This window comes from Triturus cristatus, chromosome 4_1 (assembly GCF_964204655.1).
Source record: "Triturus cristatus chromosome 4_1, aTriCri1.1, whole genome shotgun sequence".
NCBI classification, from domain to species: domain Eukaryota; kingdom Metazoa; phylum Chordata; class Amphibia; order Caudata; family Salamandridae; genus Triturus; species Triturus cristatus.
The window spans coordinates 1,156,015,749-1,156,033,951 of record NC_140585.1 but is presented as its reverse complement, the minus strand read 5'-3'; the positions used below and the strand labels follow the sequence as shown (position 1 = coordinate 1,156,033,951).

General features: G+C 49.0%; 1 protein-coding gene across 3 annotated transcripts in view; it reads right to left on the bottom strand.

Moving 5' to 3' along the window:
- ADGRE5 (adhesion G protein-coupled receptor E5) overlaps nucleotides 1–18,203 on the bottom strand; it is a 181,031-nt gene that overhangs the window by 39,010 nt on the left and 123,818 nt on the right. The gene's annotated exons all lie outside the window — the stretch shown is intronic.

Here is an 18,203-nt window from a genome sequence, read left to right as displayed (position 1 = left end):
GGGAAATAGTGGTGGACTCAGAAAATGCTAAGTCTAGTGTCCTTGACATGGTTGGGAAAACACTCAAGGCTCATATGTGGTCACTTTGGGGTACATTTGCAGTGCTCACACAAAGTGGCAAAAATACCGCCAGCAGGGATGGATATAGATAGGTTTTCTCTTGGAGACTTCTGTATCGCTGGGCTCTTCTGAGATTAGGTACGTACGTCTACTTTGACGCGGAAACTGCTGATGACCTGGCAGAGTTCTGCACATATAGTGGATTTTCCGCTGCAATCTAGGGAGAGGGGTAGGTTGCCACAAATAACAAAAGGAATTCCACCAGCCACACTCAAGCTCATAGTGGACAACTCTCCCCTCCCCCTACCAGCTGATCTAAATCCTCCTTCCCTGGCATAAGCTTCTGAGATGTCACCTTCCCCTTCATTCCCAGTGAAAACATCAAAAAAGGGAGGGTCCTCAAAACATGTTTTATTGGTTGTAGCATTTACAAATAGGTGCACCTTACTTGAAGCTGCAATTGCATTTACCATACTCAGTAATCTAGATATGTTAACCAAAGGTTTAATAGGCGATCCATAAAGTATTTGAGGCAGAAACACATGCCGCTGATTTAGTCGATCGTACAAAGGGGGCACATTTAAAGAGTAATAATACCAACTAATAACTGCCCACTATGTAGTGATCTAGGGCCACCTCGATGATCTCATAGCGAAAAATGTAGCTGTGCACAGCTCTGATGAAGGGTTGCTGTGTTGGTTAAATGTGATGTTCTGATGAGCAAGAAGACTTAACACAAGATGTTAGAAACAGAATTGCAAAGAACTTGGCGGCATATTATCAAGCGGCAGCGATAATTATCGCTGGCCGCTCTTAGCGAGATTTTTTTTATCGCCGGCTATCGCTTGCAATTATCGCCATGCTATCGCTGTATTACCAATGCATAGCGCAATGGCGATAATTTCCCAGTGATAGCGGTGTTTGCCATGGAACTTCGCTGGTTTTCCAGCGATTTTCCATGGAAAATGGCGATAACCTTGCTGATACGACCCTGTAGTCGTATCAGCATAATCCACCCTCATTGTTAGGTATATTTAAGCCTGCATTTTTGCAGACGTTAGTTTTTGGCGAAAACCGCGGTTTTCGCCAAAAACTAAGATCTGCAAAAATGCGTGGGCATCCTTGTAAATATCCTGATGTACATTTCGCGATATTTTACAAGGTAGTCCGTTAGGGGTATGCCCAGTAATGCCCACTTTGCATTTCATTAGAGATGCAAAGTTAGGCGTGCTGGAAACAGGCGTTAAGTCAAGGAAACATGCGCTAGCGTGTCCTTGATGATATTGCGATAGAATTATCGCCGCTTTTCACCTGAAAACGGATGCTAAAGTGACGATAATGTTATCACCAGCCCTTGTTAATATGCCCCTTGGATTTTGGTATCACACTTTCAGTTGTATTTAATTCTGAATATAAAAGAAGTTAGAAAATTATATTATCGTAATAGATTTTCCAACTTGCTATATGGATGGCCTCCATCTCAAGAGCACGGTGAGTTAAGTCTTGAAATAAAATAGGTCCAACCCATGACACCATAAGCCGGTCTGTCTGGGTAGCTCACCTGACAGATGATCTGTCTGATGGAGCGAGGACTGACTTCGATGCACTCTTTTCTTCAGAACCGAAAATACTAGTTTTGTGGAAATTTAGCGTGCAAACTGAACATTATCTGCGCCATCTTGCCTCTCCCCAGCGCCACGCACAACGAATGCACGGCCGCCATTTTAGGCACCCCGCTCTCTCCCCGCTCACTCTCGACCGCCAGCGTTTTCCCTTGGCGCTGCAAGCATCCCCCGCGCGCCGGCCACCCCCGCTCTCTCATACAGGCCATAAACCCTCTCCTTCTGCGCGACCCTGCTACGGAACCACTTCCAACCGACAACCCATACATGGTCATGCCTCTCCTTTGATAACCCCCTTCCTCTGCGCCCCATTGTCTGAACTGGTCCCAGGCCATCACCTAGCCCTGCGGATGCAGTTTACTGCCCCTACTGTAAGGGAAACACCCCACATCAAAGGGATTACAGTAGATCAAAGCCCCTACCCCCTGAGACCCGGCCAGTTGCACACACCCCCGGGAATTAGCGGAATTCCCTGCTGCGCGATAGCCATCTCCCACTGCGGGTAGGGTGGGAACTTCTACTGTATCTATGTGTGGGATCGGATCTGAGCCGGGGCTTCAGGGGATGTTCTTTCAGGCATCAAGGGAATCTCAAGAATGTACTATATGTAATAAAGCAATAAACCAGTGTATAAGAGACCAGGTCTCAGAGATGCAGTTAGAGCACCTCGTGACGATACCTTGCTGTCTGATCTGATGTGTTCTGCTCCGACGGAATAAAACTTTGTTTCCTGCCTTCCAGTCTCCGGCGCCTGCCTCTTTTATTGGTAAATCATCGAGTGGTATGAGAGGCGATTACCGCCGGGCAAATCCTTGAAAGATTATCGACTGAATCTGCCGCTACCATTTAACAATTGGCGTCCCAAACGTGGGGCCCATCAGCGACACGTGGATCCAGTGGGAGAGGTCCCGACGACAGAGTGAACGACTGCAACGATCGGGAGAGCTCCTGCCCAATAGATCCTCGTCTGGCAGCCGATCATCCGAACTTCACTGGTTCCGAGCAGACCTCTCTCGAGTGATCTACGGTCCTGACTGGGAACCATCAGGAGTGCCGCGGCAAATACGGAGAATAGAGGACGATCGGGCGCTGGAGGCGGAAGACGAGAAACTGTCCATGCGGTCCGGGTAAGGTCGTGAAATACGACAAAAGTGCGAAATAATTGATTGATTGTTTGAATACTAGTATTGCTCATTGATTGTTCTTTTTGAGATATTCGCTGTCTACAAACGGGGAGGAGTAGGAATACTCTCTCTCTCTCCCTTTGCAGATAGTGAAGGGTAGGTAACGCAGACTTTTGTCCCCGTTGAAACCCGTCGTGCCTATCTTTATCTCCCCATTGATTGATTGTCCGAACATTGATTGTTTTGAAGAATAGTACTTTTTGAGATATTCTCTGTTTGCAAATAACGTAGAATAGGAATATTCTGTCTAGTCTTTGCAAATAGTGAAGGGTTGGTAACGCAGACTTTTGTCCCCGTTGAAACCCGTCGTGCCTATCTTTATCTCCCCATTGATTGATTGATTGATTGTCCGAACACTAGTTGTTCGATATTGGTTCTTTGGAGGTATTCTCTGCTTACAAATAACGAAGAATAGAGATATTCTGTCTAGTCTTTGCAAGCAGCGAAAAGATAGGTAGTGCTGACTTTTGTCCCCGTTGAAACCCGTCATGCCTATCTTCTCCCCACTGATTGGTAGTTGGTTCTGCCCGGACCGCTTATTAGAGGTGAACCATCCGGCTCCACTGGAGGGCACCCCTAATAAGGACATGTTCACTAAATATGGACTAGTCGCCGTAGCTTATAGCAAGCTGTGGCATAAATATACCAAGAAGGACCCCGAAAGTCAGTGGCCACTGATGGGATCCTTCGACGACCATAAGATAGAAGCACTAGAAATAGCTCTGCATAGCAATAAGACGACGCCTACTATGCTTGACAGTATCGGCATGTGGCGCAAAGAAGCAACGCAACGGAAAAAGAGGGAAGAAGTAAAAGCAGAAAAGGAATTACGAAAGGCAGCTCACCTTGCCGCTAAAAAGTTAGAAGAAGACATAAAAGAGAGAAGGGAAACTAAACTAAGACAGGAGCCCGAAACCTCAGGCCAGTACGCTGTTAGGACCCCTTCTCTGCTCTACCCTGTATTGTCCTCCAAGCAGCAAACGAATGACGAATTACTGTTAGGTCCCCCGACCATTTACATGCCCCCTCCGTATGCACCCTCCCAATCGGTAGTGCAACACCCACAACCCCCGAACACGAACGAAAGCAGTACAGGGGCCTCGGCCCTCACGGCCTCCGCGCCGGCTGAGCCTCTTGTACTGAACCTAACGTCGACTACAACGCTAGACGACCATGAGATAGGAAAGAAAGAGTCCACCAGAATGAATCGGTTAACTAAAGATGAACGAGCAGGAATTGACAAGATAGTAGGGACGCTGGTGGAGCGAAAAGAAAGTGAGGAGTATATAACGGACGTGTATAAATCGTATGCCGACAGCCGCAGACGACACTTCGTCGTACGGCTCTGTTATCGCACCCTGAATACATATGAGAATAGGTACCACGATAAAGGTCCCGAAGGCCTAGCGGCCCTATATAGGAAGGTAGACATTGGGGAAGAAAGAGAGGGCGATGTAACGAACCTCTTCACTCGTACACTCGAGGTCTACCGACACCTTAAAGAACATGGACAGACAACCACAACGGAAACCCCCATGGCAACTAAGCCCCAGGGAGGAAGGGCCGATGCCATGATGCCCATTAAAGAAGCTGCCCCCTACTGGGTCCCCCCACGGGGTCAGGGAACACACGACGACATCAACCACCAAGATGCGAAGGGAAGGGTTGTATATAACTGGGTCTACCAGCCGTGGGACCGGCAAGATATTTTGACCTTTAGAAAGACCCTACCCGACTTGAGAAAGAACCCGACTGCCTTCTACACTGAATTAGGCACAGCCTTAGGCTCAACGATAATGACGTTAGCAGATATCGACTTGTTCTTTGGGCTATGTTTGCCGGCTGATGTGTGGAAACAAATCCGGAAAGTTGACCACGCTGAGCCGTTCGGATATACCTGGGTACAACTCGATACCATAGATAAACAGCGAGAGCCAGGACAGAAACCCCCGAAAGCCATCTTAGAGCTCCCAGACAAGATTGTACAAAAACTGAAGACTCTAATCCCAGAAAGAAAGGTAGACTGGTCGATAGTGACAGCTTGCCGCCAGAAACCCCAGGAAGATGTGTCTGAATACTTCTCCCGATTCGAGACTGTGTTTTCCGATTACAGTGGCCAAGACATGACCACCGCAACCGGACACCACCTCTTTGTCCAGAATTATGTAAAGGGTCTGTCGCCAGAAGTTTCCCAGAAGTTACAGACCAGCGAGAGTAGTTGGGCAGCCTCCAAACCCGCAGCAATTCTCCAGATGGCCCAATACTACGAAAACCAGAAGAACGAGAACGATAGGGCGTCAGAGAAGAAGAAAAAGGAATTAAAGGAGAGGGTGATGATAGCACAGTTGCAGGGGGTGACCATAGGAAGGGAACCCCCAAAAGAGAATTACCAACCAACCGCCCCTAGAAAGCTACCCCCTAGAGACCATACACCTACGCCCTACAACGGACGGAGAGACTTAGATGGGAACCAATGTGCGTTCTGTAGAGGGTTCGGACACTGGAAATCCCAGTGCCCGGTCCTTCTGGAAATGAATAAAAATAGGAACCCCAGAGACACAGCATATGACCACAGAAATAGAGGACGGGAACGAGGGCACACGAACGACGCCATCAACGACAGGCCAGGCAGATCAAACACCTTTGATCGCCCCCGACAAAACCAGTGTCAACAGTCCGACTATGAAAGCACTCATGACTTCGCATAGGACCGCCAGGGGCAAGGGAGGGATCCAGTCGAACTCCGTGTTGACCAGCAAGGTCCTTACGTCACCGCTAAGGTCTTGGGCACAAAATCTCCATTCCTGGTAGATACTGGGGCGACACGTAGTGCGTTATCTAAACGACTGATTCCTAGGGCACCCTTGTCTGGCTCACACGTAACCTCAATAGGCTTTGACGGAACGCCCTCCACTAACCCCTTATCAGCACCAATCCCCTTTGATTTAGAAGATAACACCACTGACACGACCTTTCTGCTCTCCTCCAACACCCCCGATGCTATTATGGGACTTGATTTGCTAAAACATTTTCGAGCCACTATCAGATGCTCCCCAGACGGAGTTCGAGTCATCCTACACGATAACCCAGATCTGTCCAGACCCTGTCACACTCGGCGTATGCTCTCTATAACCGATGCCGATATGTCCCTACTCGACACATTACCTTCACATCTATGGGCTAAAACCAACTCAGATGTAGGGCGCATGGTGATCGACCCGGTACACATAACCGTCCGACCGGACGCAGTGCTCCCAAAGCTTCCTCAGTATCGGATATCCCCCGAAGGCGAGAAGGCATTGGTGGAAATCATCGAGTCCCTGGTCGAGGCAGGAGTGGTAGAAGAAGTAGCGAGTAATGTTTGCAACAGCCCTATCCTACCCATTGTAAAGAAGCAAGGCGAGGGGGATGAGAAAGCCTACCGTTTCATTGTTGACTTGCGAGAGGTTAACAAAGTAGTCATACCCCAGTACCCCGTAGTCTCAGACATCACCACCATCCTCACCCTGATTCCATCCACCGCCACCATCTTTACTGTCATTGACCTCAAGAACGCATTCTTTTCCATCCCCATCCACCCAGACAGCCGCTACCTGTTCGGCTTCACTTTAAAAGCCCGTTCGTACAGATTCTGTAGGGCACCCCAAGGTTACACTGAGAGTCCCAGTATTTACAGCCAGGCCCTCAAGAGGCAACTAGATGCAGTCCAACTACCCGATGGAGTGGCGTTGATACAGTACGTCGATGACATTCTTTTGGCGGCCGACACCACTCCACTTGCCGTCACAGCCACCATTCACCTCCTCCGCTTCCTTGCGGAGAACGGTCACAAGGTCTCCAGAAAGAAATTGCAATTCTGCCAGCCCCAAGTAACGTATCTAGGCCACCTACTATCCAAAGACGGGAGGAAACTTACCCCTGACCGAATTCAAACCATCCTAGAAACCCCTGTTCCCAAAACTCAGAAGCAAGTGCGGTCCCTAGTGGGCCTCACCTCCTTCTGTCGTCAGTGGTTGCCAAATTTCAGTCTTATCGTAAAACCTCTGCTTTCCCTGCTGGCTAAAGATACCCCCTTCCCCCTCCCCTGGACACCCGAATGCCAATCCTCCTTCAAAGAATTACGGGATGCCCTCTGCTCAGCCCCAGTCCTAGGAACCCCAAACTACACTAAACCTTTCTCCCTCTACACCCACGAAAGGGAGGGATGCGCATTGTCTGTCCTAACCCAGTCCATAGGCCCTAAACAACGCCCTTGTGCCTACTTCTCTGCCACTCTCGACCCCGTAGCCAGAGCCTTGCCCGCCTGCCTTCGAGCAGTAGCCGCCGCTGCTGTCTCTATCCGACAAAGTGAGGGGATCGTGCTCTCGAACCCCCTCACTGTATTGGTGCCCCATGCTGTTGATACCCTCCTGAACCAAACCAAAACTCAACACCTGACTAGCGCACGACTGACTGGGTACGAACTGACTCTGCTTGCACCCCACATCACATTGAAACGATGCACCACTCTGAATCCAGCCACTCTACTACCTCTCCCTGACACTGACCCCAATGCGTCCCCTATACATGACTGCGTGACCCTCACCGACGAACAGACCAAGAGTAGGGTTGACCTCCGGGATACTGCCTTCCCGAACCCTGACGGAGAACTGTGGGTGGATGGCTCATGCATCAAGCTCCCTGATGGCACCACCTCAGCTGCCTATGCAGTCACCACAGCTCGAACAGTTGTTGAGACGGCCCGCATCACACAGCGATCCGCACAGGCGGCTGAACTAATTGCCCTCACACGAGCCTGCATCCTGGCAGCAGGGACAACCGCAAACATTTACACAGACAGTCAGTATGCCTTTGGGGTAGTTCACCACTTCGGGCTCTTATGGAAAGAGAGGGGATTCTTGACTTCTCATGGCACACCCATCCTGCATGGAGACCTAGTCTCTGCCCTGACCGAAGCAGTCCTCCTCCCCACACGGTTAGCTGTGATCAAATGCCAGGCACACAAGAAGGTGACAGACATTATAGGTCAGGGAAATGCACTAGCTGACATTACTGCCCGAACCACAGCCGAGAATAGGTCCACGACCCGTATGTACGTGACCAGGTCACAAACTGAGAAATGGAAGGATGCTAGGGAAACGATTAGGGATATCCAACTAGCCAGCACACCACACGAATTAACTGAATGGGCCCGGGTAGGATTGAAGGACGATGACGGTTGTTGGCGAACTAAAGACTCGAACAAATGGCTGCTACCCGACTCATACTTGATCCCCATGCTGACCATGGCACACTCCCCCGCACACATAGGGTCTGCCCCCATGACCGAACTCATCTCCAAAGTCTGGCACAACGACAGAATACCGGACTCAGCCAAACGTCTGGTCCAACAATGCCTAGTATGCCTCCAACACAACCCTGGGAAAGGAACTGCTGTACCCCGGGGAGGGTTTGGGGTCCCCAATCACCCCTTTGAAGTCCTACAAATGGACTACGTCCAGCTAGAAAGGTGCCAAGGTTTAAAGTATGTGCTTGTCGTTGTATGTGCCTTCAGCAAGTGGGTGGAAGCCTACCCGACCCATGATAACACCGCTATGACTACCGCAAAAGTACTACTGAAGGAATTCTTCCCCCGATACGGCCTTTGTCGAATTTTGTGGAGCGACAATGGCCCCCACTTCGTAGCCGAAGTTATCCAACTCATCTTAAAAGGGTTGGGTGTAAAACAGAAGTTCCATGCGGTCTTCCATCCCCAATCTGCAGGCCTGGTTGAGCGACACAATGCCACATTGAAGCTTAAGATAGCAAAAATAGTCGCCACCACAGGACTAAGATGGCCAGACGCTCTCCCACTAGCATTGCTATCAATGCGTTCCACCCCCACCAAACACCACTTAACCCCCTACGAGGTCGTCTTTGGGCGGCCCATGAACCTTTGGACTGCACCAAAACCATCATCCATCCACGACGTCCCGGACGTCCTCATGTCTGACTATTTGTATAACCTAACTAAGACATTGTCTGTTATCCACCAGCAGGTGCTGCACGCCATTCCCGATGTTTCCAGGGGCCCGGGACACGACATCCAACCCGGTGACTTCGTCTTAGTGCGTAACTTCCAGCGCACCAAGAGTCTGGAGCCCCGGTGGACGGGCCCCCTGCAAGTCCTGATCACCACCCGAACAGCTCTTCGAGTGGAGGGGAAACGCAATTGGCTGCATGCACACCACTGCAAGAAGGTATCACCGACCCTGACAACCACGGACAACATCACCACCCAAGAGGAACTACTGGACAAAGACCGACCATCCCTGAACCGCGGCCCGGATACAGAGACACTTGAGTTGATTGAATATCCCGATCCCACTGTGCCATCCAAAGAAGGGTATAACTTGCGACGAAAGGAGAGAACTTCGGCTAAGCAGACCACAGGCTAAGTGGAAATCTCAGAACGGTAGCCTAGTCACCTAAAAGGCCACCAGGAGAGAAACTAAAACAAAGTCTGTGGTTCTGCCCGCTACCGAGTCTCTTGAAGGTGATGGAAGCGCCCGACATGAAGATGATGGAAGCAACCGGACGTCCGAAGATCCACTACAGAAACCCAAAGACTGACCGAATGCACAGCTTAAAGACTATTGCACTTTTCATTACCCTTCTCTTTTGCCTTCTCCTCATGGTCACCTTCTGGATCATGGAAGAGAGCACACCCGCTCATAAGACATTACTGACCACCGTTCAACCTACCACCACGAAAGAACATCATCTGATCTCGCTTTCACCCCAACTCCGAGAAAGGCGTAAGGAGTTCTGGAATAACTCTTTTGTGCAGTTGCTCCACCAACACAATCTTGCTACCAACGCCACTAATTGCTGGATCTGTGGACTGCTACCACACGCCACTGGACACTCTATCCCTTTCATCCCTTCACCTTTTTCTGTCCATGGTTCCTGCCTCGCCTGGCTAATCCTCCTGCAAGAAAGCTACAAGGACAATGCCACTTCCGGCAGAACCATGTCACACTTTTACCATGGGTTCTGGCTGAACAAAACTGGAAGAACTTCTGCCCTCTTCTGCCCTCTGAGATCGAACACTTCCTTTCACATGGACATCCCTGCCAAAGAACGAGTTGAAATGCAAGTGTTCAACAATCCAGCCAGACCCACCTTCTCTTACCTCCGGAAACGGACGGCCGCCACCCTAACAGTGGCCCTGTCCGTCATCAACATCACTGGGTCTGTATGCCTCGAAGGCCTGGGGGCACAGCTGGTGGGCCACAGCTCCTGCCTCATCACCCGAACATTGGACTCAGTTGACCCACCCTCCTTTGTTGCCTCCCCGAATATGTACTTCGTCTGTGGTACTAAGGCCTACACCTGGCTTCCGAAAGGTTGGGGAGGCACCTGCTACATCGCCTTTGTCCTTCCTCCGACGTATGTGGCTCCAGCAAACCATCACCGACAGAAACGGGCCAAAGACATTGTGCAGGCCGACTCCACCGGAGCACAGTTCATGGACGCAGTCAAAGGCCTTGTTCCACTCTGGGGTCCGATGGCAAACAGCCGTGCCATCCGCCACTTAACCCAGGCAGTCGAAACGGCAATGAACATTACAGCTGGCGCCCTCGCCAACAACACCGCTGAGCTTCAGGCCGTCCGCCTGGTGGCTCTCCAGAACCGCCTTGTTCTAGACGTGGTTCTGGCAGATCGTGGAGGAGCATGCCGCATCATTGGGTCCAGCTGTTGTACCTACGTACCGGATAACTCACCCTCAGTCTACAAAGCAATTGAACATCTCCACAGACTGTCCGCAGAGGTTCATCAAGAACAAGAAGAATGGTCACTGGGGAGTTGGTTTTGGGACACTATTAAAGGTTGGGGATGGAGACTGTTTTCATTTATCCTGATACCGATTGTGTTACTATGTGGATGTTGCTTGGGGATTCAGTGTCTGCCACCTTTATGTTCGCTTTTTATGAACTGCATCTGCCCTAAGACTTTGGACTTTGAAACTGAGCGGATGAAAGCTCTGAACGAGGTGGAGGTACGGGGTATTATGGGGATAGATCCAAACTAGGCAAGCTGGCGAGACATGTTAAAAGGGAGGACTGTGGAAATTTAGCGTGCAAACTGAACATTATCTGCGCCATCTTGCCTCTCCCCAGCGCCACGCACAACGAATGCACGGCCGCCATTTTAGGCACCCCGCTCTCTCCCCGCTCACTCTCGACCGCCAGCGTTTTCCCTTGGCGCTGCAAGCATCCCCCGCGCGCCGGCCACCCCCGCTCTCTCATACAGGCCATAAACCCTCTCCTTCTGCGCGACCCTGCTACGGAACCACTTCCAACCGACAACCCATACATGGTCATGCCTCTCCTTTGATAACCCCCTTCCTCTGCGCCCCATTGTCTGAACTGGTCCCAGGCCATCACCTAGCCCTGCGGATGCAGTTTACTGCCCCTACTGTAAGGGAAACACCCCACATCAAAGGGATTACAGTAGATCAAAGCCCCTACCCCCTGAGACCCGGCCAGTTGCACACACCCCCGGGAATTAGCGGAATTCCCTGCTGCGCGATAGCCATCTCCCACTGCGGGTAGGGTGGGAACTTCTACTGTATCTATGTGTGGGATCGGATCTGAGCCGGGGCTTCAGGGGATGTTCTTTCAGGCATCAAGGGAATCTCAAGAATGTACTATATGTAATAAAGCAATAAACCAGTGTATAAGAGACCAGGTCTCAGAGATGCAGTTAGAGCACCTCGTGACGATACCTTGCTGTCTGATCTGATGTGTTCTGCTCCGACGGAATAAAACTTTGTTTCCTGCCTTCCAGTCTCCGGCGCCTGCCTCTTTTATTGGTAAATCATCGAGTGGTATGAGAGGCGATTACCGCCGGGCAAATCCTTGAAAGATTATCGACTGAAACTGCCGCTACCATTTAACAGTTTCTTTTCTACTGTTAAGCACAGAGCTATGTCAAACCCAAAATAGGGTCCTCCCCATGGCTCGTCTGTCACCGATCATGTTTATTGTGTATGTTTAGTCTTCGGCCCAGCTCATCCATCCCATTGTTTCTATTGTCTTTGGCCCAGCTCATCCATCCCATTGTTTCTATTGTCTTTGGCCCAGCTCATCCATCCCATTGTTTCTATTGTCTTTGGCCCAGCTCATCCATCCCAATGTTTCTATTGTCTTCGTCCCAGCTCATCCATCCCATTGTTTCTATTGTCTTTGGCCCAGCTCATCCATCCCATTGTTTCTATTGTCTTTGGCCCAGCTCATCCATCCAATTGTTTCTATTGTCTTTGGCCCAGCTCATCCATCCCATTGTTTCTATTGTCTTTGGCCCAGCTCATCCATCCCAATGTTTCTATTGTCTTCGTCCCAGCTCATCCATCCCATTGTTTCTATTGTCTTTGGCCCAGCTCATCCATCCCATTGTTTCTATTGTCTTTGGCCCAGCTCATCCATCCCAATGTTTCTATTGTCTTCGTCCCAGCTCATCCATCCCATTGTTTCTATTGTCTTTGGCCCAGCTCATCCATCCCATTGTTTCTATTGTCTTTGGCCCAGCTCATCCATCCCAATGTTTCTATTGTCTTTGGCCCAGCTCATCCATCCCATTGTTTCTATTGTCTTTGGCCCAGCTCATCCATCCCATTGTTTCTATTGTCTTTGGCCCAGCTCATCCATCCCATTGTTTCTATTGTCTTTGGCCCAGCTTATCCATCCCATTGTTTCTATTGTCTTTGGCCCAGCTCATCCATCCCAATGTTTCTATTGTCTTCGTCCCAGCTCATCCATCCCATTGTTTCTATTGTCTTTGGCCCAGCTCATCCATCCCATTGTTTCTATTGTCTTTGGCCCAGCTTATCCATCCCATTGTTTCTATTGTCTTTGGCCCAGCTCATCCATCCCAATGTTTCTATTGTCTTCGTCCCAGCTCATCCATCCCATTGTTTCTATTGTCTTTGGCCCAGCTCATCCATCCCATTGTTTCTATTGTCTTTGGCCCAGCTCATCCATCCAATTGTTTCTATTGTCTTTGGCCCAGCTCATCCATCCCATTGTTTCTATTGTCTTTGGCCCAGCTCATCCATCCCAATGTTTCTATTGTCTTCGTCCCAGCTCATCCATCCCATTGTTTCTATTGTCTTTGGCCCAGCTCATCCATCCCATTGTTTCTATTGTCTTTGGCCCAGCTCATCCATCCCAATGTTTCTATTGTCTTCGTCCCAGCTCATCCATCCCATTGTTTCTATTGTCTTTGGCCCAGCTCATCCATCCCATTGTTTCTATTGTCTTTGGCCCAGCTCATCCATCCCATTGTTTCTATTGTGCCCATACAGTGATGGCATCAGCCACTCTTCAGATCCCGTTCCATTCCCCGTATTCTGGCAATCAGTGATTGGTTGTCACTCACCGACTGAATCTTGACAAGATGGAGGTGATGGAGGTGGGCTGCGGGGAAGTTTAATGGGGACATGCATTTAGGAAATAAGAACTGGGATGATGCCCCATTCCTGCAGCATGAGCAAAAATACCTGGATGTGAAGACTAATGTCCATTTTCTCAAGACACAACTGTGTCTGCATCATGTTCCCATCAGTTCCAGATATTGAAGACAATCTAACCTGCCATATGCTTGTGGGCAAATATTCTCTAGTTAATGGAGCTATATCATCACTTTTGGATTCTAGCAATGAACATCCCAACTTTGGGTACCTCGAAATATAATGGTTCCTCCTTTGTTTGACTGTCACAACTCTGAGTTGCCGCACCTCTTCATCAAACCTTTCTCTGGTTGTGGATGTTGCAGCAGCTTCTTTTAAAGGTGCTGAGCATCACCTTACAGGTAGTGCTCAGAGCCTCCCCGCAGTTTGGAAAGGCGCGATCTAAAACATATACTACATAATCCTTTCTGTTAATGTAGCAATGAATTCTATGTGTTTTCACTTCCTTAGGCAGTGCAAGCGAGAGGTGTCTTTTTCACTCTTGCCACCTACTGCTTCCTCATGATCTCCAAACCAGTGCTTCATTTGTAAAATGTGAAGTGCAGGTGCTCAAATGTTTGTCAGAGGCCACACCCACTTTTTTCTGTCTCCACCCACTTACTCTATTAGGTCCACCCACATCTTCAACCGCACTGCTAAAAGTCAAATATAATACCTGATCTGAATTTCAGAAAGGGAGCCTTCCTCATAGTAAGGTTTTGATAGGGGTCTCTCAGTGTTATAAATCATACCTCTCAGTGGCACATTCCAACCGCCAGGGAGGGTACAGGCGCCCTTCAAAGCAGACGAGATTATAAGGTGTTCCGAGGGGCAGCCCCACCATGAGAGGTGCGAGGGGTGTATTGCCTCTGTCCTCCGGTTCTGTAAGGGAAAGAGACCCATCCAGAGGGGCGCGGGGTGTAGTAGCCAGCCACTGTCTTCCGGTTAAGGGTAGGCCCTGCGGATGTACGTGTATCGCATTCGGCACTATATTACAAGAATGCGGCGACTGGCAGCAAGAAACAATCTACGGGGCAGGGAGGGGCATTGCACGTGCTGCTTAAACAACCAGAGAGTGTAGGTAATGCATGTTCATCTCGATAGCGCTGAGTGAGCAGGAATTTCCTGTGTAGCCTAGGTCGGAGACTTTTGCTCCACCGGAGCTGCAGTTGTGTTGAGAGGATGCTTGACCAGTACTCACATTAAACATGCGGTCTCGCAGGCAGCACATGACAAAGAGTCAAAATGCACTTGCATAAAACTGCTCTAACTGCAGTTGAACACGGAATGATTCACCCTGATGCTAGTGCTGCGCTGTGTGTTTCCTGAATAAAAGGGATCTCCTTTAAATTCTAAAGCACGATTGTCAAGGATTTGACCGGCGAACCTTCTCTCCTACGCACCTTAGTTAAATATAAACCCGAGAGTTCGTGACTCAAGAGAAGCTATGTCTTTCTATTGGGGCCATCCTTTGAGCGGTGGAACAAAGATCCAGCCGGACTAACGCAGGCTTGTTTCAGCTGACTTGCATTTGGTGGCATGGAAATGGAGAAAGTGTTAACACGGAACTGATTAGCAGTTTCAAGTTACTATTAATTGATATTAACAATGTAAACGTGCATTAAAACAAAGTACAATAGCACACGGTTACTAAAAATGAATTTTCTTTAGATATGATAATGTAACTGAAAAAGTTATATCATAATTCACTGCGTCGTTGATATGAATATGGCTTGCAATGCTAAACCTTTCATTACATTGCGCTTATAAAACTGCAGTTATCTATACTACAGTGGTATATCAAACATCTATAGAATCCCAAAATGCTTAATTTTGCTTTGCTCAGACCTGGGCAATACCTACCGGGAACATTCACAGACGAAAGCTGTGACAAGGTTTGTGACTGTCAAAGGCACAGGCTAGTTTGCTCAGCAGCTAATAGAGGAGTGATAACTTAGCTCACAGAATAGAACAGCAGTGTGCTCCACTGCGGTGCACAATATTGCTATAGCAGCCGTCACTTCCTAAGCCATGTCCATCTACATTTCAGAAAATAGAAGGCCCAAAAACATTGTTTTATATCTCCATGGTTTGCCCTATAATATTTAATGTATTTCTATTTTGTGGAATTGCTTCAAAAGTGGCAACACATTGCAGTTTTCATTGTTATCTAAAACTGTTGCTGACTTATTGACATATATAGGTTATAAAGAGGTGCTCATTATGGCATAAATGTGAATTTCACTGCACTCGGCACCGCCGCCCATCTCATGGACCACCACTCCCTCTATGAGAGCCAGCCAATGAGCCAAATGCACCCGAGGTCTGCTGATTGCTATCCTAAATTAAAGCGTAGCGCTATGGCCGGCGGGGGTGGCGGCTTCTACTATTAGGTCAGGCAGCCACTGGTCTGGCATTCAGACAGTGAAAGTGAAACTGAATGAATCACAGACATCGGACTATGAGCATCCTAATAATCGTCATATGTAAATATATTATGGAGCTGCTGGAGGTGAGCTGCCTGCAGCCTGCCTGCCTCCAGTCCCACGGTCCACGCCAGTGATCTTACAAGTTACAACCGGACCATCATGCTACCAAAAAAAAAACAGAGTTGATTTTGGCAAGGTCGGTAATGGCAATGCATTGGCATCCCTAGTTAGTTGGCTTCGCTTAGCTACTAGTATTAAAGTTATTTAATTTACAATTACTGCTAAGCTTAAAAGTGCTTAACTTCTAATCTTACCGTTACTCGTGGTGGGCCGGTCGACTCGCCAGGGACACACTGCTGGCTGCACTGCACTGCCATGTGCCTTTGGTTTAATTAGTGCGTACGTACTATGATTGATTGGGCCGAACGGCCTGGTGCTGCCTGCTTGCTACCAGTCCAGACCACAATCTGCCAGTGCCAGTCCGTCAGTACTGTAGTACTACTGGCTGCCAGACAGTTGATCGATGCCTGCACACAGGCTGCCCAGCTCTGCCCTTATCGTCGTCGGTCGGGTCGGGTCGGGCCTGCCGGTCTGACTTAACTTCGCCGATGACTTGTGGGGAGCTGCGGTGGTTATGCTGGGACGTGGCAACTGGTGGCAAAGTGAAAAAACTGTGCGCGCGCTACCGCGCGCACAGCCCCTACCCCATCAGAACCTCTAGCCCGGCCCCACGGCCTGCTAAAATATATCAGTGTGTGTGTTGCAAACTTCCGCGGCCCGCCCACTGGCAAGTCGCAAACAGTGAACCCTGCGTCTGCACTGACTAAACTAAGGTCGCCATGATGATAACATATTATATTTATTATTAATTTGATTATTCTCTTGAACTTGGGCAGGGCTGCCTGCAGGCCAAGGGATTAAGAAGTGAGTCGTCGCAACACTAAACGCCGTGACACTGTGACTCACACTTGGCGGGATACGTGAAAAACACGCAGCGGGCCTGTGGCTGCATCGAGTACAATAAAGGTACATTTTTAAAAACATCAATGGTGGCGTGCGCAGACGATGCGTAGACCCGGCCATGATAATTAAGAGCCGGGGCTAAGCACCGGAAAGCACCGGCGCAAATTAAGCACTGCTCCAAACTATGGAGAACCATCTATATTTGAGTAAGAATAACTCCTTTCTACTTTTGAGTCTCCCATGGTTTGGTTTGCTTCATTGAGTTAGCACCAAGAAACCTTTGGGTTTAAAAACCCACTGTAAATAAGTACGAACATTGCAAGCCATAAGCTAGGATTAAACGGAGGTACAACACCCACTGTTTAATCACCAGACCAACAACCTGATCGGCGTACAGAGTGTGGGAGGAGAAATCTAGGCCACTGTAAAGCAAAGAGTAAAATAAATATATGTAGGGAAAGCATAGGAGAAAATTAAAGAGGCGTCTGTGTCCAGGGAGCTTCCTGCCTTCCACCTGGAACATGCTGAACTTTAGCCATTCTTATTTTTTTGTCTTTCAGCCAGTGTTAGATTTTGAAAAAGGGAATAGGTTTTGAAATATTTTTCTTTGCAGGATGTTTGCTTGTGGGCTTAACCACTGCACCCTCCATCCCGGCTGACCCATTCCCAGAGCCTCTGCTATAGATGATCAGTGGATGGGCCCTTAAAACTTAGCCACTGGAAGGCAAGCTTTTACAACATGGTTGAGAAAATAACACAAATAGGACAACACAAATACAATAAATATTCACATGATAAGATTTCTTAAGTAACAGTTATTTTCTTTAAAAATTAATTTCGAAATCTAAAACGCACATCACCTTTACCCTATCCGGCTTCACTGGATGAATCTAGTAGTAGGAAAAATCTACAAAGGGACATTGTAAGGGCATCGTTGCTGCTGTTCTTAGTACTTGTGGCATTAGCAAAGTCAACCAGCTAATGAATGTGGTGGAAGGCAACAGTATCTTAGCCTCCCTGTAGCGCTTTGGGGCAGATCTATGTCGGAGATGCGCCACTTTTACGCCGCCGTTGCGTCACTTTTGTGACGCAGCGGCGGTGTAAACCCTGCGCCACGTTGCGCCATATTTACATCGTGACGCATCTATGGAGATGCGTCACGATGTAAAGCCCTGCGCCACGTAAAACCTGCGTCAGGTTTCACGTGGGCGTGTCGACATAGGGGGGGGCGTTCCGTCGCAGGAACGCCCCTGAAAAGTGACTCAGTCAAATCTATAAGATTTGACTGAGTCACTTTCCCAACGCTGATGCGCCAAAACCCTGCGCCTGCTTGAAGCAGGCGTAAGGCTTGACGCACCATGTTAGGGATAGGGTTGGTTGGAACAGTGCTGGAGTTGCGTCGTGCTTGCGACGCAACTGAAGCACTGCGCCAACCTTACGCCATTGGATGCGT